Source organism: Pelodiscus sinensis, chromosome 2 (assembly GCF_052426305.1).
Source record: "Pelodiscus sinensis isolate ZL-2025 chromosome 2, ASM5242630v1, whole genome shotgun sequence".
Taxonomy (NCBI): Eukaryota; Metazoa; Chordata; order Testudines; family Trionychidae; genus Pelodiscus; species Pelodiscus sinensis.
Genome location: NC_143053.1, coordinates 14,010,811 through 14,037,333, shown reverse-complemented (window position 1 = coordinate 14,037,333; position 26,523 = coordinate 14,010,811). Strand labels below are relative to the sequence as shown.

The window sequence follows — 26,523 nt, the reverse complement described above, 5'->3', positions numbered from 1 at the left end:
GTTTCAGAGTCCAGGGTGAAGTCACCTAGGATTTAAAGTTCAAGTACCACAAGAGATGTTCTGAGCCTTAGCAGAAAAGGAGCAAAAGCCATGAAATTGTAACTTACTGGAAGGAGGAGTCTGGACAGCACTTGTGCTGCAAGTGCAACTAAACGCAATCCTGAAAACTCTAAGAAATCTCTTATTTGTCAAATGGCTGGAGGGGAAGGGAAGAACGGAGATAATATGTAGCGATACGATATATAGCTATGGTAACAGTGAAATATTGGACATACATATTGGGAAACTCTCTTTGTATGGTTAACTTAGGGCCTAATCCTGCAAGCTAGTCTGGATGGGTACCAGATCCACCAAATTGAGCAGCTTTGCAGGATTAGAGCCTTATAATTGTGAACTCTTCAGACAAGGATTGTATGTGTCTGTATGATGGTCTTGGAGTGCCTAATTATACTACCAAAATATAAATAACCTATTTCACTCTGTCTTACCATAGGTCAAATGCCAGCTCTCGGGTATGCTTTAGCATTATGCTCACTACAGAGATAAGAGAAATACCATTATTTTTACTAACAGTTGAAAGTACTCAAATTAGAAAAAAACGGGGCATTGTCCTTTAAATATTTTTTCCAGTTTGAGGGTTTACTCTGAAAGAGAAGCCCCACTATCTCTCAACTTTCAAAGCAAACAGTATCAAGCAAAAAAATCTTGACTGTCAAGGTGTGACATGACACAGCAGGAACACAAATGTGAGTTAAAAAAACACCCTGCAAATGTGGTTTATTATTTACCTATTATTTTCTTATGTTAGCCAAGCATTCATGGTTTGCTACTGGTGTGAATTAAAGATGTAAAAGACTAGTCAACTATCCGATAAAATACTATCCAATAAGCAAATGGTTGACTAGTTGATATCTCCCCCTTTGCTGCCTCTATAAGATAAACAGACAGCAAAGGGTAGGGTGGGTGGAGGGCTAGGGGAAGAAGGGGTAATTCAAACTGGCAGTGCCGCACTGCAGTGCTGCCACTTTGAAACCCCAAAGCGGCTTTTCAAAGGGGTAGCTGCAGAGCCCGGGGTCAGCTGGAGAGTCCATGGCTGCCCTCTCAAAAGGCGCAGAGGCGACAATTTCAAAGGGGAAGCGGTCCCACAGCTGATTAGCTGTGCAGCACCTTTCCCTTTGAAACTGCGGCCTCATCCCATTTTAAAGAGGGCAGTGGAGCCCAGGGTCAGTTGGGGACTCCCCAGCTGACCCTGGTTCCGCACAGCACTTACCAGGAACCCAGAGTCAGCTGGGGACTCGTCAGCTTACCCTGGGCTCCTAGCAGCATATTGTGTAGCATGGAGCCCAGAGTCAGCGAGGGATTGAGAGTCCCCCGCTGACCCTGGGCTCCATGGCTTTTAAATGCACAAAAGCCCCCCCCCCCCCCCCGCTGAGGACTCTTATTCATTTCAAAGCAAGCATGCCATATGCAGCCAGGAGGAGTCAGCAGGGGCTCTTGTACATTTCAAAGGAGGAAAGCAGAAGTGCCTATTGACTAGCTGATGCAAATTCCATCAACTTGTCGACTAGTCAATTAACCGCATTTTAACATCCTTAGTGTGAATTCAGAAGTACTGGGCTGCTGGAAGTTTTATTTATGATTTAAATTGTGTCCATACATGTACTTTACATGGGGTTTTCCCCAGAGGAAAAAGTCCTCTCAGTCCAAAATATCTTTGGTTACTAGAATGTCCTCAAAGGGCACCACAGCAGTTGTACAGAAGTTTAAAATACTCTGAGAAAATGTCTACCACCAACTGCAGAGAAAATCTAAGCAATGCAGCAAGATGTTAGAGTTCTCAATTAAACACCACCATGATAGGCCTGGCATTCCCTCCATTATTCCAAATCTAGTGACTTCCACAACATTGCAGATCTAAATGTACCCCTTTCGAAAACACTGCAGAAATAATTTTCAAATACTGTGTATAGGTTCTCATTTTCATGCTGGACACTTTCAACTCCCATTGAATTCCATGTCATTTGCACGTGTTCTGAACTTCGGAGGGAGGGAGGAGAGGGAAGAAGGCTAGGAAGGCTCATGGACATTAAGGCCAGAAGGGACCATCATGCTAATCTAGTCTGACCTCCGGTACATTGCAGACCACAGAACCTTGCCCACCCACTTTTGCACTAGACCCATAACCTCTGGCTGAGCTACTGAAGTCCTCATATCAGGATTTAATGACTTGAAGTTACAGAGAATCCACCATTTACACTAGGTTAAACTATGTGACCTATATCCCATGATGTCAAGGAAAGCAAAAATATGCGAGGGTTTCTGTTAATCTGACCCAGGGGAAAATTCTTTCCCAACCATCCCCAAATATGGCAGTCAGCTGAACCTTGTGCATTTTGGCAAGACTCAACAGCTGGCAAAAAGTCCTCTCAAGTAAGGCATACAAAAATTAGCAGACGTGTCAATTTTGGCCTTAATCTCTATCCTTCAATTTCTGATCTGTAAAACAGAATAATAATTCCACCTTAATCACATGAGCACTCTGAAGGTAAGCTCATTTATGAATACAAAGCACTGAAAGGCTACAGTATGGAGTGTCATAAAAACACATGAATAAATTAATCTATGATTCACTTTTGAGTGATACACTTAAGAGAAGCATTACCCTTCCTCTCCCTCCACACACACTTAGCAAGGAATAGTTACTGCATAGGTACCCATTTGGATTGCACAAAGTGTGGATGGCACTCTGTACAAGGCAATGGTCCTGTGGAAAAAAGTTGCATGCACGTGTAGTTACAGACTATTATGATGCATATGCACATACAGGCTGAATTAAGGTGGGATGGGCAATCTAAATCCTAGCATTAACTAACCTTTAAATTGAACTTTACAACCTTAAAGATCTTAACACTTTTTTATATTAAAAAAGACATTTTCATTGTGAATGTTTGTTTAATGAGACGTCAACATGCTAGTATTTTCAGAATGTAAACTCTAAAAGCAAATACATAAAAACACAGCTAGTGCTATATGAGGACAAGATGAATCAACGAAGTCCGCCAAGAAGCAAACTTGTACAACACCTTCCCACATTCTTTTAATTTCAGTTTAGCTAACTAGTGTGCTACCTAAACAAGGTAGAAATTACATCATTTTTTTTTTAAATGGTCTTTTAAGAAAGCTCATGATTATTAGCAATACTTGGTATTTGCATATTGTTTTACATTTTTAAATCTACACAGGATATTCTGTTTCAGTTACCAATACCTCACACGGATATAGGTAGACAAACAAGGTTGCAAAGCAAACATAAAATGATTTGGTAGCCCCTAATAACTGCTTTGAACAGCTGTAAGTAAACAAGGGTTAAGGCTGTATAATGTGCTTTAAGAGTTCTCAGACATTTATGGGATTCTTTTCTAAGGGGAGCAGGGTGAAGGAAGAAAATAGAAAGAAGAAAAGGAAGCCAGGCAAAGACACAGAACAATTCAATGACGACCATTAAAAGCTATTTATGGAAAGGTCCAAATTAGCTGCCTAAATGAAGCAAATTCTGATTGAAGCAATTTATTGCTTTTGGTACCAGCTATCAGAGAAAATTATGTTTATTTCCCCCTTGCAAAAAATCTCTCTTTACTCCTTTTTATACTGAAAATTAATATCCTGTTAAGAATTAATGATTAACAGAATCCTCAGTGTTTTATGTGGCAAAGCAAGATTTTATTTTATTATTTTAATTAGACTTTACTATAAGATACAGCACAATAAGAACTCCAGTTGTGTATGTAAAACTCTGATTATCAATTCGGATAGGTAGCAAGCAACAATGGTTTGATAAAAATCAGAAATACTAGTATAGGCTAGAATGCATATCTTTTTCCGCTTTTATTTCAAAAGAAAGAGGCTTTCAAAATTTTCCACAGCTACATAAGGCAAAATTTTGGAAAAACCTGCTCTTTAGAACCATCCCTTCCTCCTCATAAAACAAGGTTGAGGGGTGGTGAAAGAACACGTCCGCTTTTCTGATTTTTTTTCTTCAGAAAATCGGACGCATTCCTTGGACACGGCATTGCTCCGGTATCCTGGAAAAGTGCTGCAGTGTAGATAAAGAAAGCATGTATAACTACTTCTCACATCTGACTTTAACAAGCTCCTGTTCTAAAAGTTCATACTGAAAGTTACAGTCATGTGAGAATTAAGGGTTGCCTGCATATATATGTTCACAGCAGCTAAATGTCTCCCTTCTGAAGTTTCACTGCTGCTATTATATGGCGTAGGCTTCCTTTTAATTGAGCAATAGGCTTAGTTTCCTAGACATAGCCCAGGTGTCTACACTCGCGGCTTCTTGCACAATATGCAAATGAGGCTAATCGTGGAATATCGACGAGCCTCATTTGCATACCTAATGACCCACCATTTTTTTCAGAAGAGGCTCTTGCGCAAGAAGGAGCGTCTACACTGCCTCTTCTTGCGCAAGAAAAACCCTCTTGCGCAATTCCGTTCTCCCCGAAAAGTAATAGGTGTAACGGCCTTGCACGCTTAGCCTCATTTGCATATTACTTGCGCAAGAAGCCACAAGTGTAGACGTAGCCCTGGTGTGCGTGTTAAGGCAATTCAATTTGTCACCATATTAAAACATGAAAAATTATAATTGTGATTAGGTTTCTGAAGTCAGAACAGTATAGGCTGAGATACCCATGTCCAAGCTGAAGATCCCCTATCCTCAGAAAATATTAGTATATCTCTGTTGTGGCTCGATGCCATAATAGCAAAGATTAGCCTAAACTGCAAGACATTTTCAGTTAACAGAGGTTACTGAAACAGGAGGAGGCTGGGGGAAAAGTAGTTACAAAGGAGAGCCCTGTGTTTTAAATGAACAAAAAATAGCATAAGCCACCTTTTTTTTTTGGGGGGGGGGGGGGGGGAGAAGAGATCAAAATCTGAATTATCCAATATGACATTTGGCTGTACATGGACAGCTCTATTTTAGGGTCATAATCTTCCTGTTAGAAAGCCAGCAGGAAAGGCACTGAGGTCCTTATGAAGCTCTGGAATGTTCATATTCTGAAATTTCACTGGCATGTTCTGTAGTGTTTTGAAGGGGCAGAGGGTGGGCTGCAAGAGAGGCAGGGGACTAGAACTCAGCCAGCACTATGGGTGCCAGACAATATTTCCTCTAAGAGAAACAAAGAAATTGCTGGATGAAGAAAGTCCACTACATTTATATAGTATTGTAATGTTTTATGAGTGTTAACCCACTTTTTTTGTTCTCTAAATAGGCGGCTGTCTATACACTAGTTGTTTCATTTTGCACTAGCCTTAGTGTGTGTGTGTGTGGGGGGGGGGGGTAGGTCTTTGAATTCTTGCCATGTCAAATTGTTGTTCAACTTTAGATTTGTCCCCCCCTCCCGCCGTGTTTGACTGTAGATCAAACAGCTTGCAGTACCTTTCTTTTTCCTGTACGATTTAATATGCCTCAAAAGAACCCTCAAACATGCAGCCATAGTATCTAGGGCACTCCTTGTGAAACAAACACGGTTACCCCTGAGAAATATGAAACTGTTGCTGTAGTGTGAGATTTAGTAGAAACCAATAGCAAATATAATTGAAAATGTCAGGGGATGCCCCTCCAAAATAGCAGCATTCCATTCCAGTTGTTCAGGCTTGCGACAAACTAAACCTAAGTCACATTTGTTCCTAAATCTGAGGCCCTCTAACCCTCTTTTACAAAAAAAAAAAACAACCCAGACATGCCTTAACTTTTTTGAATAGTTATTTTTAACAACCTGACTGACCCTGTTATAAGTAGTAGGTCCAATTTTCCAGTGCAACCTCTAGACCAAAAAGATCCTGCATAGTTTACCCTGTTTTACTTCATGCTTTTGTGTGTGTTTAATTGGAAGATTTGATATAGATATGACTTTCCATCCAGGTGGTTCCAGCTGCTCTTGCCTCATTGAGGGTTTGAGATGATCCTATCTCTACAGTACAAATGTACAGAGTCAAACAGTTCTCTGCATAGCTGTTTTAATGCTCACCTCTCAGCAAGAGTAGAATGGTACAGCTAAATCACACATATGCTGAAAAGGACACTCAGAAGTTCATTATGCATTTTCAATCTGGTCCTTTTTTAGATTTTGAAATGAACATTTCAGAAATTGTACATGACAGTCACTTAAAACTCCATCTGGTATTTTTGATTTACATAAAGACATTCCATGCTAAAATTGTGTAAATTGTTCACCAGTGTAATTAGTCATTGAACAATTTATGAAGGATTGTGGTGGCTTCTCCATTACTGATAATTTTAAAATCAAGACTAGATGTTCTTTTCTAAAAAAATATGCTGTTCTTGGAATTTTCTTTAAGTTCTATGACCTCTGTTATATAAGGGGTCAGACTATCACAAGGCTATGAACATTACGAGCACTGTATTTCCCCACCCAAAGAACACTACAAAAATTCTCTAAAAAAAGATTAAACAAAAGCAAAGCTTCTAGTACCTCTGTTTGGGAGAGCATTGTAATACTGTAGTTTTCTTTAATAAAAAGCAACTTTGAAACTATAGAAATGGACAACCCAAGCAACCTTAACTCCACCCTGCCTGCTACCATCTTCAAACTTGTTCACTAAGCACAGCCAGTGAAAGACCAACTTATCTCTAGAAGAGATTTCATATGTATTTAAGAAGTTTGAAGATCAGGAACTTAAATCCACTTCTCTCCTCCACGGTATGCCTCTGAGATTTAGGAACAAATGTGACTTAGGTTTGTTGCAAGCCTGAACGAATGGAATGCTGCTATTTCGGAGGGGGCATCCCTTGACATTCTCAATTATATTTGCTATTGGTTTCTATTAAATCTCACACTACAGCAACAGTTTCACATTTCTCAGAGGGGTAACCGTGTTAAGTTTTATTTTCTAAACAAGGAGTCCTATGGCACCTTAAAGACTAACAGACTTATTTGAACATAAGCTTTTGTGGCAGTCATGCACAAGAGTAAAGAATCTGGTTAGAGTATCTCTCAGAATTCATTGATGTAATGAAGATGTGTGTGTTTTTGAGGACAGAATTCTCTTCCAATTTTCAGTTCTGCAGGCATTGACAGTTACAGTTTGAGTGATCTTCAATGTACATTTTCCATGCCTTTTTTTTTTTAAATGAATTTCCACACTAACATTTGTAGAAAATCGGTACCAATGTCAAGTGCTTTTGCCCTCTAAAAATGGTTAACATTTAAAATCCTAAACTCAGTTTAGGCGTTTTGCCTGGGAGTTCCCCTTCTAAAAAATAAAATAAAATGCATACTTGCTTAGTTTATGAACTTCAGAAGGATGGACCCTGATCCTCTTCAGATTAACATCCCTAATACGCAGGTTAGTCAATTGCAAGTAATCAACTAATTGACAAGTCAATGGAATTTCCATCAACTATTCAATTAGTTGATATGGGGGAAGAGGGTAGAAGAGAACTGCAGAGCCACAGTGGGATTAGCTCCTGGGCCAGGAACTAACCGCACTACGGCTATGATTTTTTAACTGTATTAAGAGCTGCCAGGCTCTTAATACATTAAAAAGCAGACACGTAGAGTTTGGCATCAGATGCAAGCCAGGAATTAGCTGATTTCTGGCTTGCACCAGTCCCCTATTATGCCTTTGCCTCTTTTAGTTCCCCAAGATGGTGCTGGGGGGGGGGGGGGGGAACTGACTTTTAGGCTGGCTCCCCCCAACACTGAGAAAGTCAGCAAGAAGGGAGGAAGCAACGAGTCACTACTTGACTACCTGATAAGCATATGCTTAGAGTATTCGACTACATCTCTACTGCTTATCGCATCCAACACAAGGGCTACGTCTAGATTTACGAAAAAGGGATGCAAAGGGATGTGAATTAGACGAATCGCAATTGCTAATGAAGCAGGGATTTAAATGTCCCCCGCTTCATTAGCATAAAAATGGCACGGAGCTCTGCCGGAAAAAAAGTGCCATTCTAGATGCGGATCTTTCGGAAAATAAAGCCTTTTCCGAAAGATCCCTTATCCCTCTTAAAATAAGGAATCTTTCAGAAAAGGCTTTATTTTCCGAAAGATCTGCGTCTAGACTGGCGCTTTTTTCCGGCAAAGCTCTGTGCCGGAAAAAAGCAGCAGCCATTTTTATGCTAATGAAGCAGGGGAGATTTAAAGCCCCGCTTCATTAGCAATTGTGATGTGTCTAATTTGCATCCCCTTTCTGAAAAAAGGATGCAATCTAGACGTAGCCAAGGAGAGGGAGCTTTGCATGGTGTGAAGAAGGAAGGGTGTAACAGGAATCTATATATGAAGCTATTTCTAAGGCTTTGTCTACACTGCCTCTTGTGGATCAGCGGTCTGAGAACACGCCACCTTACATAAGTCTTATCTGCTAAAGTGCTGGTGTGTACAGCACTATGGCTGCAGGAGAGTTTCTCCTGCTAACACAACTAATGGTCTTTGTTGGAGGTGGTTTAATTATGCTGACAGTAGAGCTCTCTCCTGATGACAAAGTTAGTCTAAAGAGATGACTTCACAGAAACACAGTTGTACCAGTACAACTGTGCCGCTGTAAGATCAGTGGTGTAGGTGTAACCAAAAAGACTAAAAGGGTCCTCTGTTTTTTCCTACATCAGCACTACTATTCATTTCCCAAATGGCACTTGCCTATTTACTCTCCCTCCAAATCTACCCTCTCCTCTGCATAAGGGTTCATTACATGCTATTCTTCTACTAGAGCTATGCATTCAAAAAAGTTCCACATTGAGACTGAAATAACTAAATACCTCTGCCAACTATTCTCAACCTTGAACCAGCCAAAGGCACATGTCCTCACCAACAGCAACAGACACACTTGGTATTTGTTAGCTCCACAACAATTTGGACCCCCCCCCCCCCAAAAAGTCACTTCATTAGTCAATCTTATCTCCCAAATGACAAAATGACATGCCCAATTTCCATAAAGATATCCAGATGCATTACATTCTGCAAGATTCCTACCAGTGAAATTTAAAAAAAAACAAAAAACATTGATTTAGCGAGCAGCGAAGCAGAAGGATTTTTAAGAGCACTAATGTGAGAAGGTACAGTTTCATTCTTAACTAGGAAAAAGAGACTCTCCCCCTTATGCATGACTGAACACTGATTATAGAACAAGGTTATAGCACCAGTTTATTTAAAGGCAGAATTCCTTTCTGGGCCAAGATAAGAAGGGCATACGTGACAACATACCAAGTGCTTGATTCTTGAGTCCTAACAACTCCTATAAAACTTCTGTTGAAGCCAGCAGAGGACCAGCTATATCACAGAATTGTATCCTGTGTAATTAAAGCATTATCCTATGTATAACTGGCATGTAACAAACTATACTCATTATAAACCCCATTTCATTTATATCTGTTTCCACATCCACATGCAGCACTGGATGCAAAGTGATCTAGGAGCACTGTCTATTATTGGACAATAGCTGGAGGATTCACTGTGCTGTAATCCAAGTTAAGGATGTTAAATTTAGATTAATGAAGTAATCCACCAGTTGATATAGTTTGCATCGACTATTTGATAAGTCAATAAGGGCGCCTCCACCTTTGAAATGTAGCAACAGCCCTGCCGGCTCTTGCTACATCTCAAAGGCGGAAGCACCACGGAGGGCACAGCCAGCAGGGGACTTAAAGTCCCCACTGGCCCCACACTCCCTGCTTTTGAAATGTACAAGAGCCTCCCAGCTTTTGTACATTTCAAAGCGGGAGTATGGGGCCAGCAGGGACTGAGTCCCCAGCTCACCCCAGGCTCCCCGCCAGGCTTCTGCTTTTGTAGCTCTCGCTATATTTCAAAGGCGGAAGCGCCGCCAGTTCCCTATCATGCCCCTGCCCTGCTCCCCACAGAGACGGTGCTGGGAAGAACCGGCTTTTAAGCTGGTTCCCCCCAGCATAGGATCATGCTTACCCCCCCAAGGTGTGGTGGGGGGAGCGACTAGTCAAGTCACTAGTCAACTATCAGATAAGCATTTGCTTATCAGATAGTCAAATAGTTGCTTACATCCCTACTCCAAGTCACTTATCTAAACCAGCAACAATGGTTGAGTAATGTTTGTAGCAAATGTGTGTGTAGACATCTGATATAGTAGAAAGCTAAACTTATTACCATGCACTTCCAAGGCCAAACAGTTTTTCCATGTGTGAAAATTACAGGATGGGATGCAGAATACACTTTATATTAATATTCAAGGAGCACACAAAAGTCACTGCTTGGAACCATTAGACATGGAAGGTACAAACAACTCAAGGAAAAGCTGATGTCACTACCATATATGTTTCAGCAGCACTGGCTTTCCATATGCCAAGATAAACATAAGTTTCTCTGAGCCAAACAGGTACTCAAGAGTAACAAACCTCACATTTATTATTTCATTATGATCCTAAAGGTAAACAGTCATTTTAGGGGGAAAAAAAAGAAAGTTAGGAACTACATCAGGACACTAAATTGAAGAATATAATCCACAGGTATTTGGAACTCTGAAATGGCCACAGTAAGTGTCTAAAGAAAGAGTAAGTGAAAGCAAAAAGGTACTTAAGGCAGTAACACAAATTGGTGCCTAGTACTTATGGAGAAAAGGGTTCAAGTTTAATTTATCCATGCTAAAAATATGACTTATGTTGACTGATCTCAGTAGTTCTCCAGAAGGGCCACACTGGCCCAAGGCCCATCTAGTCCAGTGTCCAGTCTTCCAACAGAGGCCAATCCCAAATTCAAGTATTAAACACGGATGTTAGATAGCATGTAATTGAACAGTCATGGAACCACATTAAATTCTAGCAGTTACGTGACTATTCGGTAGTCCCTGGAAATGGAGCTGGCAGAAAGTGCATGCCAGGCCACACTCCCAGGGAGCTCCCTGCAACTTCACACTGCTGCCTCTCTCTGATAGAGAGGCAGCAGCATGGAGTGGTAGGCAGGAACCAGTCTATGAGGGGAACCATTTAAAAAAACCAGCTTCCTGCTCAGACTGGCCCCACCTGCTGCCCCATGCTGCTGCCTATGATAGGAAGACAGCAGTGTGGAGTAGCAGTAGTCCCTGTCCACGGGGAGCTCATACCTCCTACAGACAGGCTGCTCCATAGAAAGCCAGAGCAGCCTGTCGACAGGGAGTGCCAACCGTCCATGGACAGGGTCTGCCGCCACCAACCAGCCTCTCTATGTGGCAGGCTCAGGCCTGCAGAAGCCTACTGTCTCCCACCCCACGCTGCTGCCTTTTAGGTGGGGGAGACGGCATTGTGGAGCCAGCACCTGCAGAGAGTGTGCTTATCTCCCACCTCCCTTCCTCCCTCCATGCTGCTGACACCAGCTCCCCCCACCTCCAATACAGATGCAGCAAGGGGTGGGGGGAAAAGGCATGTAAGTCAACAGAATTAACCAATAAGTCCAGACTCATCAATTAATCATGTAGTCATCTACACACTGACATCCCTAGTATTTAACAGAGCTGTTAATCCCTTTTGGAATGAATAGAACAAATAGATGACTTGGTGATTAACTCCTGTCACCCATTCCCAGTTTCTAGCAAACAGATGCTAGGGACACTATCCCTGCTCATGCTGGCCAATAGCCATAGATGAACTTATCCTCCATGAATTTTATCCAGCACCTTTTTTAATCCTGTTAGTCTTGGTCTTAACACCCTTTGGAAAGGAGTTCCGTAAGTTGTCTGGGCTCTGAATGAACCCTCCCCGGTTTGTTTTAAACCTGCTGCCTATTCATTTTGCTTACTGGGCCATTGTTCTCATCTCAGCAGGGTAGCTGTGTAAAACCCACTTCATCTGACAAACTGGAGTGGAACAAGCAGGGGCATATAAGGAAGTTCCTTGTGTTAATGAAGCTAATCAAGTCAGTATGGAAGTGAGTCATTCACAGCATTTGGTGTGGAGACATGATTAAAGAAGGCTCTCATTACAAAGGCAATTTTCCCTCTCTGGATATTCACACACATCTCTCTGATTCTGTAACTTCCACTCCAATTCATCTGATAAAAGTGGGTTTTACCCACAAAAGCTTATGTCTTAATAAACCTGTTAGTCTCTAATGTAGGGATGTGAACGTTTAACCTGTTAACCAGTAAATCTCATTCCTACCAGCCCAACTCCTGAGGAGGTGGCTTCACTGCAGCCTTGCCAGCCCACTCCCAGGGACTTTATACTGCAGAGCTCCAGCACATGTAACTGCTAGGATTTTTAGTGGTTACATCGTTATATTTTTTAAAGACTTTTTACATCCCTAGTAAAAAAAAACAACAACAAAAAACAGCTCAGGTTAGAGCAAAGGTCAGGCAAAAGGGCCTCCATAGGTTGGATTCAACCCACCAAGTGTGCTGATCCAGCCTGCGGATGCCCTGCCGCTCCCCCACCCCAGGTCAATTAGGGCCTGGGGTGGGAGGAAGTGCACAAAGATTCCTTTGCTCTTCCAGGAGCACATGGCACTTAGTAGCACCAGGTGCTGGCAGGACAGGAGGAGACACTGCGCACTCCCAGGCCAAACAGGGCCTAGGGGCAGGGGAGCACCCAAAGTCTCCTCCCACTGCCAGGTGTATGGGCGCCTAGGGGGAACCTCGGGGGGGGGGGGCGCAAAGACTTCACACGTTCCCCCACCCCCAGACAAATCATGGTCTATGGGTGGAGAAGAAAGGAAGTACCCTGGCCCCGCCCCTTCCAGAGCAGCCCAGGGCCACTTCAAAAATTTCTGAAGTGGCCCCTGGCAAAAAAATGATTGCTCACCCCAGGTTAGGGAATTTCCCTCTTATCTGCAGCCATGAAGATGATGCAAATAATTCATTTATTTTCTCCACAGAGGCCTTATTATTCTTGAGTGCTCCTTCAGGAACTCTACTGTCTAGGGGCCACACTGGTATTTTAACAGGCTTCCTGCTTTCAATATACTTTTTTTTATTAGAGTCTGGCTAACTGTACTTCAAAGTCTGTCTTGGCCTTCATAATTATATTTTTACACTTCACTTGACAGACTTTATACTCTTTTCCATTTTCCTCATCAGGATTTAACTTCCAGTTTTTGAAAAGTGTCCATTTGTCTCTTGCTGCTTCTGTTACTTTGTTGTTTAGCCATGGTGGTACATTGAGTATTTTTTTTTAATTGGAGTACATATTTAAGTTGAACCTCTTCTATGGTGGAAACTTTTTAAAGGCATGTAGTTTGCACGGATTTCACTTTTAGCAGTTTACCTTTAATTTGTGTGAAACTTCCTCATTTTTGTGTAGTCCCCCTTTCTGAAATTAAATGCTAGTTTTGGGCTCCTGTGTCTTCCCTGCCATAGGGATGGCAAATATAATTATACTATGAGCAAGCCCTCCAGCTACATTCACCTCTCGTATCAGACCTTGTGCTCCACTGGGGACTAAATCAAGAATTGGCTGACCTCTTGTGTAATCTAGGACTAGCAGCTTCAAGAAGTCACTAAAGAATTTGTGCGTCAACATTACATCCTGAAGTGGCATAGACCCTGCTAATAAAGGAATATGTGAAATCTCCCATTATTAGAGATTTTATTTTATTTGTATGGCTTCTCTAATGTCCCTGCACATTTCAGTCACTAACACCATCCTGGGTCAGATGGTTGGTGGTATAACCTTACTGCTATATTCTGGTTATTCAAGCATGGAATTACTGTCCACACAGATTCTATGGTAGTTTGGTCCATTCCTCATTCCATCAAGTTTCTATGACTATTATAGCATCCTCATTTAATAAGGCACTCTAGTTTACACATCTTATTTAGACTTCTAACATTTGTATATAAGCACTTGTGACAATTCTCTTTTCAACAGTCTGTCATTAGATAATGTAATTGAATACAACTCATTTGCCTGTTTCCCATCAAATCCTACCATAGAGTGACCCGCTAAGTGCTGCTTGCAGAAATTAAAGATGCTTGGGGGCAGTTATGAAACTGATTACTTTGTCTTTTCAAGGCTTCTAACTATTAGGGATTAAAATTAAATATAACTTCTTGTGTTATGAGAAGGAAGCATCTCCTCTCTCTCTGTAATTTCACTGTAACCTTTTGGACACCATTACCCTCCACATACCTAGCAGTTTCTCTAAGATGATGGCTAAACATTATCACTGACTATACCATTTACATATATAAAAGCTTTAAAAGTGCTACTTTGTAGTTCAAATTACTGGAGAAAACAAACACATGATCAAATAAAGCCTGTTTTCTGTCACGTAAACATGCTTGCACCTTTTCACAACAGCCAGAAACAGATGGCAAATGGAAGCTGAAAACCAGAATTGACTGTTGGTCAAACTCACTCCAAGAAACTGCTGAGTTTGTGTCTATGGAAACTTTAAGCCTCTTGATAACTTTTTAAAGTCAACACATCACCCTAGTTACATAAGAAAGTTAGCTAAGAAGGAAAACAGTGTTCTTTGAAGTTAAAATATTATTTACACTTCATAAGAAGTTCCCAGACCTGGTAGTCACCAGCCTTCCTTATTACTTTCCTGAGTCTTTCCTGGCAGACTCAGGTGGCATTCAGTCAGTGCTCTGCTATTAGTCACTGTACAGTTTTTGTACCTGCCAAACTGATTGCAAAGATGAGTTCTTGAGCACAGCAAATACCTCAGGGTACTTCTCTCCCACAACAGTAAGGGTCAAATTTCATACTCATTTCAGAAGTGTGCCAACTGAGATAGATGCAGCTTTTAAAAAAATGTCCACTCCGCTCCCCTAAGAGTGAAAAAGATTAGATGAAAAGCTCACAGTGAAGTTATTCTCACAGTGAAGCTGTGGTACCTTATAACGAAGTAAAACATCCACCTCTTTTAGATACAGAGTGTCATTCACCATAATACTTGAATACAGCACCTTGTAAATAGTGCCATGCATTAGATTAGAACTTTCATTATAAACAGGAGTGTTCTCTTCTCAAATCCATCCTTTGCATGAGAGTTTTGCACTCCACATGTAACTGCTGATGGCAAAGTCAGATAAATATTGGAGACACTAGACACAGCTGCAGTACAAATAAGTAATCTACCATTACTGTAGTAGCTAAGCAAGTCAATAATTAATAATTATTCACATACTCCATCAGTGTATAGAAATATCATCCCCAATTTACAGAGGGGCAACTGAGGCACAGAGAGAGTACATGATTTGTACAAGGTCATACAGGAACTCTGTAAAAGAACAGAAAGCTGAACCCAGATCTGCTAATTCCCAGGGTAGTGCCATAACTACAGGACTGTTTCTCCTCTCTAAAATGTATCTATTCTCTATACACGTCATTTCATTTCACATGTCATCTGGAGTTTTGCATCAAGTCTAACCCTTTTGTGGGGGTACAGTATGAATGGACCAACTACTTCCATCTGCCTGATAATGGTCCCGGTAACTCACTTTTTTGATGTGCATATTTGAGCCACAGACCCTGTATTTTGATCATTTAGACAAGGATACTCACTTGTGAAAAGATGGCAATTTATCCCTAGCATCTACTTCCTGAAGGCTATGTGACTAGCACCTTGAGTAGAGAATACTGCTTGTGCCCCTATTCCAGTCTTGCCCCTAGCTTCCCACCTCCAACATCAGTTTCTTGGGGTAATAGGATAAACACTATTGGACATCCCATCCCACCTGACAACCTAGCTCTCAGAAGGATAGAGCAGACACATTCAGGGGATAGCTCTATTTCTTCATTCTGCCCATCCCCACCTTGACAGAGTCACGAGAGAAAGAGCAAAGAGGTGGGGAGAGGAAGATGAGAGAGATCCTTCCTATCCTATACTCCCAATACAGGGCCAAATGGGTAGAGGGAAGGGAAGAACAAACAGTCCTTTCCATACAAACATGGCTTCTAATTCACCATGAATGGGAGAAAGAGAGGGAAGCAAGGTCCTTCCCATGCTATCCCCTTCCCAAAACTGGGCCAGTTACAGAATCAATGGTGGTGGGGGAAGGAGAGGCCCTTCCCACAGCCCGCTTGCTAACACAGGGCCCATGGTGGGTGGGAAGAGAATAGGTTCATTACATAGCCCCCTCCCAACCCAGGTCCCTCGGGGGGGGGGCGGGGGGGGGGAGAGAAGAGGAAAGATCCATCCCACAGCCCGTTCCCCAACACAGGGCCAATGAGAGGGGAAGGGAAAAGAGAGAAGAGGTCATTCCCACAGTCCCCTCCCAACACAGGGCCAATACAGGGGAGTGGAGAGGAGGAGAAAGAAGGCCATTCCCACAGCCCCCTCCCCAACATAGGGCCATGGGGGAGGGGAAGGGGGGCCATTCCCACAGCCCCCTCCCCAACACAGGGCCATGGGGGGGGGAAGGGGGGCCATTCCCACAGCCCCCTCCCCAACACAGGGCCAGTGGGGGTGGGGGGAGAAGGGAGCCCATTCCCACAGCCCCCTCCCCCACACAGGGCCAGTGGGGGGGGGAGACGGGAGCGATCCGTCCCATGTTTCCTCAGACGACTCCTTCCCCTCGCCCCAGCAGAGCAGCCCAGGGCGCCGGGGGCCAGGACAACGGGAAGGGGGGGGGCCCCGCGCCGAGAGCGGCAGAGACACTCGGTGCTCTCAGCCCGGCCGCAGGGCGAGGCCCTCACCCCCCCGCGAGCCTGGGGCCCGGCCCGTGGGGCGCATCTGTCCCTGCCCCTACCTGGGACGGGGCCCCGGCTGCTGCGGCGCGGGGGGCGGGCCCGCCTGGCCGGGGGCTGCCTGGGACGGGCCCCGCTCCCGGCCCCGCGCCGCTCCGGCCGCTTCTCCTCCTCGCCTTTAGTTTGACCTTTTCCGTGTCTCTCCGCTCCCGTCCCCGACACACTTTGACGTCACCCCCCTAGCAACCAATCCCCGCCCCCTCCAACTCTCGCGCTCGCACACCCGGCTGGGCGGGGCACCCGGCGCAGAGCCGCCAATCAGCGCGCCGGGCGCCGCCTCTTCCCGTCCTGCTACACCCCTCCCGGCTTGCGCGCGCGCGCGGATGCCTCGTGGCCTGGTGGCGCGCGTGCCGGGCAGGGGCGGAGCCGAGAGAAGGTGCCTGGGCGGCGCGAGCGATCTGCGCCCGCGATACACCTGAGTTCGCTCGCGCGCGCGCCCCTAGCCGTGCTCGTGCAGTGCCCCCTGCAGCCACTGTGCGCTCCGTGTCGCACCAGGGCACTTACCTCGGCCCCCAGCCCGCCTCGGAACCAGCAGCTGCCATCGCAGCCCTGGCTGAGCAGGGCATTGAGAGTCCGGAGGGAGAAGGGCAGCTGGACGTCCCCGGTGCTGCCCCCTTCTCCCTGGCCGGAGGACATGCCGAGAGCCTTGCGCCAGAGTTGCAATCCCCCCTCCCCTCCAAAATTAACCCCAACCTCCGAACTGGCTCGGGACCTCCAACGAGTTCAGTCTCCTGCTCCTTTGAAACTCCACCCGAGAGAAACCGCTTCAAGCCAGGGGGTGACACACCCTTACTCCCCCCTCGCTCTAGTATTCCCAGAAGTAAAAGCAACGCAGGCCCCTGACACTCTTTAAATAGCTCCCTGCTGGCTGTTGATGCAGCAAGGGCAGCTCTTGCTGGAGCTGCACCTGATGACTTTCACTTCGGAGTAGTCCTCTCAGATTCCTAACCTAAAGCCTGCTCCCATTGCTTAGAGGCACGTGCTGAGTCATTAGGTACAGTCTCCTGCAGTACATGTAACGGAGTTCAGTAAGTTTTGGTAACTACATGCTACTATATCTAACACGCTATGTGCATGCTGTTATATTCAGTATTCCATTTACTGTACATACATCATGTTCTGAGCACATTATAAATGGTACATGTGTAACCCACACACCTGGGTGTGGTTCACTGTCCCCTGTAGTAGTACTTAGACCACGTATAGAGAAAGAATGAGTCTCCTCTATAGCCTTAGCGAGCCAGCTGGCTTTTAGCTCAAAACTCTGGAAGTTCCAGGTTTGGTTCCACATGCAGACTACATCATGTAAGCTGGGCATGTATCATTCTTTACAGCATGTATATGCTGAACTTGTATAATAAATTAAGACGCACACAGGATCAGCACACAGCAGGCTAGGACTGTGCCATATTTGCACAAATGTATGCGTTTATAAACTGTATATACCACAGGTGGTCCATACATCACATCATTTATCCATGTATGCACTGTATATCATGCATGCACAATATACCAAACACTCTCTCTCTCTATATATATATATATATATATCTACATAAAAAATAAAAGCCACATTCTGCATTTTTTTCAGGAAGAACGGCTCTTGTGCAGGAGGGTTTTTTTGTGCAAAAAGGAACAGTGTAGTTGGCTCTTTTTTGCTTAGACGGGGCATTTCTGTCAAAAATTCCCCATCTGAACAGCCAGGGTTTTTTTTTTTTCCCCCGAAAAGCCCAGGAATTGATGGAAGGGCACCACCGGGGCTTGCTGGATCGGGCTCCCTCCGGGGCCGATGCGCTTCCACGGCGGGTCGTGGGGCGGCGGGTGTGGGTGGCGTTCCTCCCACCCTTCCTCCTTCCCTCCGCCGTGGGTCCCCATCCGACTGCGACCTCAGATCAGACGTGGCGACCCGCTGAATTTAAGCATATTAGTCAGCGGAGGAAAAGAAACTAACCAGGATTCCCTCAGTAACGGCGAGTGAACAGGGAAGAGCACAGCGCCGAATCCTCGTCCCGCGGTGGGGCGCGGGAAATGTGGCGTACAGAAGACCCACTCTCCCCGGTGCCGCTCTCAGGGGCCCAAGTCCTTCTGATCAAGGCACAGCCCGTGGACGGTGTGAGGCCGGTAGCGGCCCCTGGCGCGCCGGGACCAGGTCTTCTCGGAGTCGGGTTGCTTGGGAATGCAGCCCAAAGCGGGTGGTAAACTCCATCTAAGGCTAAATACCGGCACGAGACCGATAGTCAATAAGTACCGTAAGGGAAAGTTGAAAAGAACTTTGAAGAGAGAGTTCAAGAGGGCGTGAAATCGTTAAGAGGTAAACGGGTGGGGTCCGCGCAGTTTAAATCCCGGCTTCATTTGCACTTTGATATGTCTAATTTCATCCCTCTGCCAACAGAGGGGTATAGTTTAGATGTAGCCTTAAACTTTATCATTTGAAAAGGCGGAATTTTTAAACAGTCAGTGGACTAAATTCATCCTTCTGTTACTGGAGTGACTGCAGTTACAGAAGGGATGAATTTAGCCCATTTTGTAGAAAATATAGATGTCATTGCTCTGAGATACTACAAACACGCTTTGGGCCAAAGCCTCTGACAGACTCACACTGCTACTTACATGAGTAAAACAGCAGGATTTGGCCTTCTGTGTTTGTTGTGTTGTATGACTGCAATTCATGCCTTTCAGGCACAGTCCTGAAAGATACCTAGTGATTCAGAATAGGCCCTGTACCATACCATGTAAGCTCTTTGAGAACAGAACTAAGTTGTTTGGCATGTTTTCACTGTGTACACATACTGCCATAATATGCATACAATTTTAAATAGTAGAATAAGAGATGTTGTCTGCCTTGAAGCATTGAAGTCTAGCCTAAAACACACAACAATAGCCACAAAAACAGGATCTGGAAAGATCAGTATTGAGGAAAGATCAAGCGACTGCAAAACATGACTAGTGAGCAAAATTTATCAATTTGGATATAATGTTGGTGAGTGGCAGGGTAACTTTAGAGTTTATACCTCACTGCGGGTGGAGGTTTCAGGGGAGTGGGTTTGGGAGCAGGGAAGTTGGATAGGAGGCAGGGAGTCCTAGAGGGGCTGTCAGGGGACAGAGCAGGGTGTGGTTGGCTCAGAGAAGGAGGTAGTCAGGGGTGAGGAGCAAGGGGGTTGGATAGGAGGCAGAGGGTTTCAGAGGAGTGGCTGGGGGCAAGAAGCAGTGGTTGTTGGATAGGGGACGGGCCACACTTGGCTGTTTGAGGAGGCACAGCCTTCCCAAACTTCCCTATCTGGACCTCCATAGAATTTCCCTACACAATGTGGCCCTCAGGCCAAAAAGTTTGCCCACTCCTGGTCTAGATTATTCTCAGTCCTGCCATGAGAGTAGGGAACTGGACTAGGTGATCTCTCAAGGTCCTTTCCAGTCCTATGATTCTGTGGGATTGTGTCTTGCTCACCCTTGAGAAAATTTAAAAGACAAAGTGTCTAATGTTAGATTTTAATATAGCATGTGTTGGGCACTTATAAATTGAATAAATCAAATCTTTTTATCCCAAAATGCCATCAATCCATATTCATTTGATCAGTCTGCTTTCTGTGTTCCCACAGACTTGTTATACGAAGCATTCAAATAAATGGGTTGGAACATTTGATCTCGACCTCTACCTGTGTTTCAGAGCCCACAGACTACTGTTGTGGGAGTGGTTACATTGTGCTATATGAGCATGAATGTATGGTCTGATGAGATCAGGGAGACTGGGAGTCAGGCATTCTGGTTTATCTTCTTGGCTGTGCCATAAACTTGCTCTGTAATCTCAGGGAATTTCATCGCTGTGTGCCTCAGTTTCACCAGCAGTAAATGGGGAGGTAATGCTTCCTTACATTATGTAGGGAGGGTTACAAAACTTAATTAAGCTTTATAAAGAAATGTGCAATTTGGAGATAAAAGGCACTATGGTAGGTCTACAACAGTGCACATGAATCTATGGTAATAGTTAATCATTCCAGTGAGATCAACCAGTTCACAGATGAAGTTCGGTGACACTGTCTGGAAAAACCTCAGATATTTGTATTGCATTTTAAATAAAAGTTATATAATCAATGAGATAGCCACAGGCTGATTGGCTCACTCATATTTTATGCAACAGTTCTTTCACCCAGCAATGCCCTTGAAACTGTCAAGGGCCAAATTCTGCTTGCAACTATTATTTGCTTTCAGGCTTTATTGTGGTAGACACTACAAAAATGTAGCAAGACTGCCTGTGGTTGCAGAGTTTACAGTCTAAATAGATTAAAGGTGGGAGGGAAACAGGCATAGAAAGGTGAAATATCTGTCCCAAGGTCAAACAGGAGCAGGTGAATAACATTGCCAGTAAGAGGACTCCAATCTCCCAAGCCCCAGTCTACCACTGTACTGCACTGCTTTCCTACATTTCAGCCATAAATAAAGGACTATGTATGAAATTAAAAAAACATAGTGGTTGATATCTATGAGGCAGCATTGTTTTTAACAGATTTTGTCCTTTGATTTTTGTGTGTATTCTGTTGTAGAAACGGTTGCTTTTTCTAAGAAGGGCAGATTCTGTACGATTGTAATCCTTCTGTCAGGCGGAGTCAGCAGCAGCCAGGGCCAGGTTCAGTATGTAGGGGTTCCTCTCCATTCATCCAACACAGAAGCCTTCACCCAGTAACCTGGAAAATTCACACACCATCTCTGGATGCCTCTAGGAAGCCTCTAGGGCTATGTCTACGCTGAGTTTTCTCTGCAAAAAATATGCGAATGAGGGACTCATTTGCATGAGCCACAATCTCATTTGCATATTTTCTGCCAATCCATTTTTTCTCTAGGGTTTTTGCACAAAAACAAGCTGTGTAGATGTTTTCTTTTTGCGCAAAACCCCCTTTTCCTGCAAGATCCTTATGCCCCCAAAAAGGAGGTTTTAAAATGTCTTGATACCTTAAATGACTGCTTCTTGGAGCAGCTGGTTCTGGAAACCAACAGGGGGAGAGGCTATTATTGATTTAGTGCTAAGTAGAGCACAGGATCTGGTTCAAGAGGTAAATATAACTGGACCACTTGGAAATAGTGACCATAATGTAATACAATTTAACATCCCTGTGGTGGGAAAAACACCAGAGCAGCTCAACACTATAGCATTTAATTTCCGAAAGGGGAACTACACAAAAATGAGGAAGATAGTTAAACATAAATTAAAAGGTACAGTGAAAAAAGTAAAATCTCTGCAAGCTGCATGGAAACTATTCAAAGACACCATAATAGAGGCCCAACTTAAATGTATACCCCAAATTAAAAAACACTGTAAGAGAACCAAAAGAGTGTCATCATGGCTTAACAACCAAGTAAAAGAAGCAGTGACCAAAAAAAAGCATCTTTTAAAAAGTGGAAGTCAAATCCTAGTGAAGAAAATAGAAAGGAGCATAAACTTTGCCAAATTAACTGTACAAATATAATAAGAAAAGCCAAAAAGGAGTTTGAAGAGCAGCTAGCCAAAAACTCAAAAGGTAAAAGCAAAATGTTTTAAATACATCAGAAGCAGGAAGCCAGCTAAACAACCAGAGGGGCCCTTGGACGATCGAGATGCTAAAGGAGCACTCAAAGATGATAATTCACTTAGCTTTTCTGCAATTACTTTATTTGCTTCTGTCTTCATGGCTGAGGATATTGGGGAGATTCCCAAACCTGAGCTATTCTTTTTAGGTGACAAATCTGAGGAATTGTCCCAAATGGAGGTATCATTAGAGGAGGTTGTGGAACAAATTGATAAACTTAAACAGTAACAAGTCACTGGGACCAGATGGCATTCACCCAAGAGTTCTAAAAGAACTCAAAAGGGAAATTGCTGAACTATTAATTGTGGTTTGTAACCTATCCTTTAAATCAGCTGTGCCCACGAAAACTCATGATATCATCTATGTCCGTGGTCACCAACCGGTAGCTCGCGAGCTACTGGTTGATCTCGAGGCCTCGACCAGTCGCTCGCAAGGCGTCCTGTAAGCCCCGCCCCCATTTCTCTCCCACCCCCCAGAAGCCCCACTACTTACCTCCAGAGAAGACGGAGGTAGTGTCGGCTTCTGGCGCGCTGGGGTTTGGCCCCGGGGCTTCCCGGCACGGGGAGGGAGGTCGGCTCCCTGGGCAGGCACGCGCGCGAGGCTTTCCTGCATGGGAGGGCGGCGGGGGGTTGGCCCCGGGGCAGGTGAGCGCGCGTGGGGCTTCCCTGCGTGGAGCGGGGGGGTTGGCCCCGGGGCAGGCACGCACAGGGCTTCCCTGCATGGGGGGCTTTGGCCCCGGGGCAGGCGTGCGCACGCGTGGCTTTCCCTCCGCGGGTGGGGGGGGGGTCGGCCCCCTGGGCAGGCGCATGCTGGTTTCCGGAGGGGGGGAATGCTGGGAGGAGGGAGATGCAGGGGACTCTCTGCCTCCACTGGCACTCCCCTGTCCCCACTCCCCTGTCCTCAACTACAGAATGCTGTCCCCATTCCTGTCCCCACTCCCCGAACTCTGTCCCCAGCTACAGAACTGTCCCCACTCCCCTGTCCCCACTCCCCGAACTCTGTCCCCATTCGCGTCCCCACTCCCCGAACTCTGTCCCCACTGGCACTCTGTCCTCTGCTGCAGAATCCTGTCCTCTGCCCTCCCAGCACCCTGTTCCCTATCCCCTGCCCCCAGCCACAGTACTCCGTCCCCACAAAATGTATAATTATAAATGCTTCATTTTAGATCTAAATAGCATGAATAAAAAACAGACCATTTATTTCATAACTATAAACACGTGATTTTAATTGTATGTATCGCATAATTTAAAAATAAACTGTTTATCAGAGTGTGTAAGTAAGGGCTGGGGATAGCAAGTGATGGACAGGAGGAGAATAGAGAGGGCGGGGCTTCAATGAAGGGGCGGGGCTTCAATGAAGGGGAGGGGCTTCAAGGAAGGGGCGGGGCTTCAAGGAAGGGGCGGGGCAGTAGATCTTCGCCTGTTCTGATATTTAAAAAGTGATCTTGGGTGTAAAAAGGTTGGAGACCACTGATCTATATGTTATGTTAGTCTTTAAAGTGCTACCAGACTATTTGTTGTTTTTTAAGTTTAATCTGCTAGAGCTCTTTGAGGAGGTCAACAAACATGTGGACAAGGGGGATCCAGTGGATATAGTATACTTAGATTTCCAGAAAGCCTTTGACAAGGTCCCTCATGAAAGGCTCTTAAGCAAAGTAAGTTATCATGGGATAAGAGGGTAGATCCTTTCGTGGATTGATAACTGGTTAAAAGACAGGAAACAAAGGGTAGGAATAAATGGTAAGTTTTCTGAATGGAGAGAGGTAACTAATGGGGTCCCCCAAGGGTCTGTCCTGTTCAACTTATTTATAAATGATCTGGAGAAAGGGGTAAACAGTGAGGTGGCAACATTTTCAGATGATACCAAACTGCTCAAGATAGTTAAGACCAAAGCAGACTGTGAAGAGCTTCAAAAAGATCTTACCAAACTAAGTGACTGGGCAACAAAATGGCAAATGAAATTTAATGTTGATAAATGTAAAGTAATGCACATTGGAAAACATAATCCCAACTATACGTGCAATATAATGGGGACTAATTTAGCTACAACTACTCAAGAGAGAGATCTGGGAGTCACTATGGATAGTTCTCTGAAAATATCCACTCAGTGTGCAGTGGCAGTCAAAAAAGCAAATAGAATGTTAGGAATAATTAAAAAAGGGATAGAGAATAAGACAGAATATATCATAATGCCTCTATATAAAACCATGGTATGCCCACATCTTGAATACTGCATACAGATATGGTCGCCTCATCTCAAAAAAGATACATTGGCATTGGAAAAGGTTCAGAAAAGGGCAACAAAAATGATTAGGAGTTTGGAATGGGTCCCATATGAAGAAAGATTAAAAAGACATGCACTTTTCATCTTACGAAAGAGGAGACTAAGGGGGGATATGATAGAGGTCTATAAAATCATGACTGGTGTAGAAAAAGTGAATAAGGAAAATTATTTACATATTCCCACAATATAAGAACTAAGGGTCACCAAATGAAATTAATAGGCAGTAGGTTTAAAACAAATAGAAGGACGTTTTTCTTCACTCAACGCACAGTCAATCTCTGGAACTCTTTGCCAGAGGATGCGATGAAGGCTAGGACTTTAACAGGGTTCAAAAAAGAGCTAAATAGCTTCACGGAGGTTAGGTCCATCAATGTCTATTAGCCAGGATGGGTAGGAATGGTGTCCCTAGTCTCTGTTTCTCAGGAGGTGGGTGGCAGGGGAGGGATCACGTGAGGATTACCTGTTGTGTCCCCTCCCTCTAGGGCATCTGGGATTGGCCACTGTCAGCAGACAGGATTCTGGGCTGCGTGGCCTGTTGGTCTGACCCAGTATGGCCGTTCTTATATTCTTAATGCTTCCCCACTTGCAAGTACAGTTTGAATGTAGAAAGGAAACTTTTAATAAAGGGGAGGGAAGTGACGTGGGAAAACACCACAAACAGCTCATAAACAAAATCATGAGTAAAAGTCCTACCCCACGTTGGTAGGGCAATGTCCTTTTCCTCTCTGGCTTTTAAGTCCAACAATGTAAATGTCCCCTTCACACGTCCAACACTTCTTTGTACCCCACTCACTGTTGCTGCTTTTGGTTTGGGTAGACCCAGAGGTCAGAGGTGCATCTGCAGAGTTCACCTCCAATCCTGAATTGGGGGAGGTAAAGAAGAATCTTACTCACTCCGTTGGTCACTCACCATCTACCTGCTCACTGTTCTCTAGCGCCACCCTCTTGGCCATTTGTCTCACCTCTCTGCTGCTGCATTGCTGGCCACTTATTACACCTCTCCATTGCTGTCCTGAAAGACGCTCATTGTGCTATTGCTGCTCTGCTAGCTGCTCATTATATTACCACCATTCTGCTGGCCGTTTGTCATATCTCTCTGCCAACAGACCTATTGCCTCAGTCACCATCCGCTGCCATTCACTTCTTGGCTGTGACTTCTGCCCACCAGAAATCACTGGGAGCTGAAATCATTTAACTCCTAGCAAGCAGGATAGAAAAAAACCACAACTTCAACACATAAGAAGAGAGGCACCTAATGTTTCCTATTTAGCTCTCTACTTTGAACAGGGTGGGAAGCTGTGTGGGGGGAGAACAGGTCAAACTAGTCCAAGCAGGGGAAGCCATATAGGCTATAGCCTCCAAACGAGAATAACCTTCTCTCACCTCTATTAGAGCTCTGAAAAGTCAAACCACTGCATGTGCCAGATTCTGCTAACTTGTGCCCTTTCATTCAGAACCATGCAGCACAGTCCTACTTTTCTGTATTCCCATGAAATTACAAACACTGGTTAACCAGTTTTTAGCTATCCCTGCATTTAACACAAACATAGCTGGTGTTGGGTCACAAATTAAGTGGATTACAATAAGCAAAATACCACTCCAGTTGCTGAACATCCAACACATCTAAGCAAAGCAGGAACAAACTGTATTTACGTAGACACACCCAGGGTTTCTCTTCCATACCAGCTTGCTATAATGGAAGCATTCCTTCAAATTCGGCTTACATAATACTCAGGCAAAGATCACATTCAATTGTACAGAAAATTTCCATTTACTTCAATGGGGCAGGATGTCATGGGTTTTAATTCAACCTCTGACAAGTTTTAACCCAACTCATAATATATTATTTATAAACTGGGCTTCCTCACTTTTGAATGGTATAAAGTGTCATTTTCAGTTCCTGTAATCATATCCTTTGGCCATTTAATGAATTCTTTCAGTTCAAAGCAGTTCCTATTTTGGTTAAAGTTTCTTTCTAATACTATTTTCTTATTTACGGTATACAGGCAGTCCCCG

The 26,523-nt window shown here is 44.2% G+C and overlaps 1 protein-coding gene across 2 annotated transcripts in view; it reads right to left on the bottom strand.

Annotated features, from left to right (window-relative positions):
* The window catches only part of ZFAT (zinc finger and AT-hook domain containing), a 254,589-nt gene extending 237,754 nt beyond the window's left edge, over positions 1-16,835 (bottom strand). Inside the window, exons 1-2 of one of the 2 annotated variants that reach the window (XM_075920086.2) lie at positions 16,669-16,835; positions 14,593-14,745 (exon numbers count right to left, since the gene is read on the bottom strand). The gene's annotated coding sequence lies outside the window, so the exon portion shown is untranslated. The remainder of the gene's footprint in view (positions 1-14,592; positions 14,746-16,668) is intronic. The other variant, XM_075920084.2, reaches the window with a different exon arrangement.
* Positions 16,836-26,523: the final 9,688 nt, after the last annotated feature.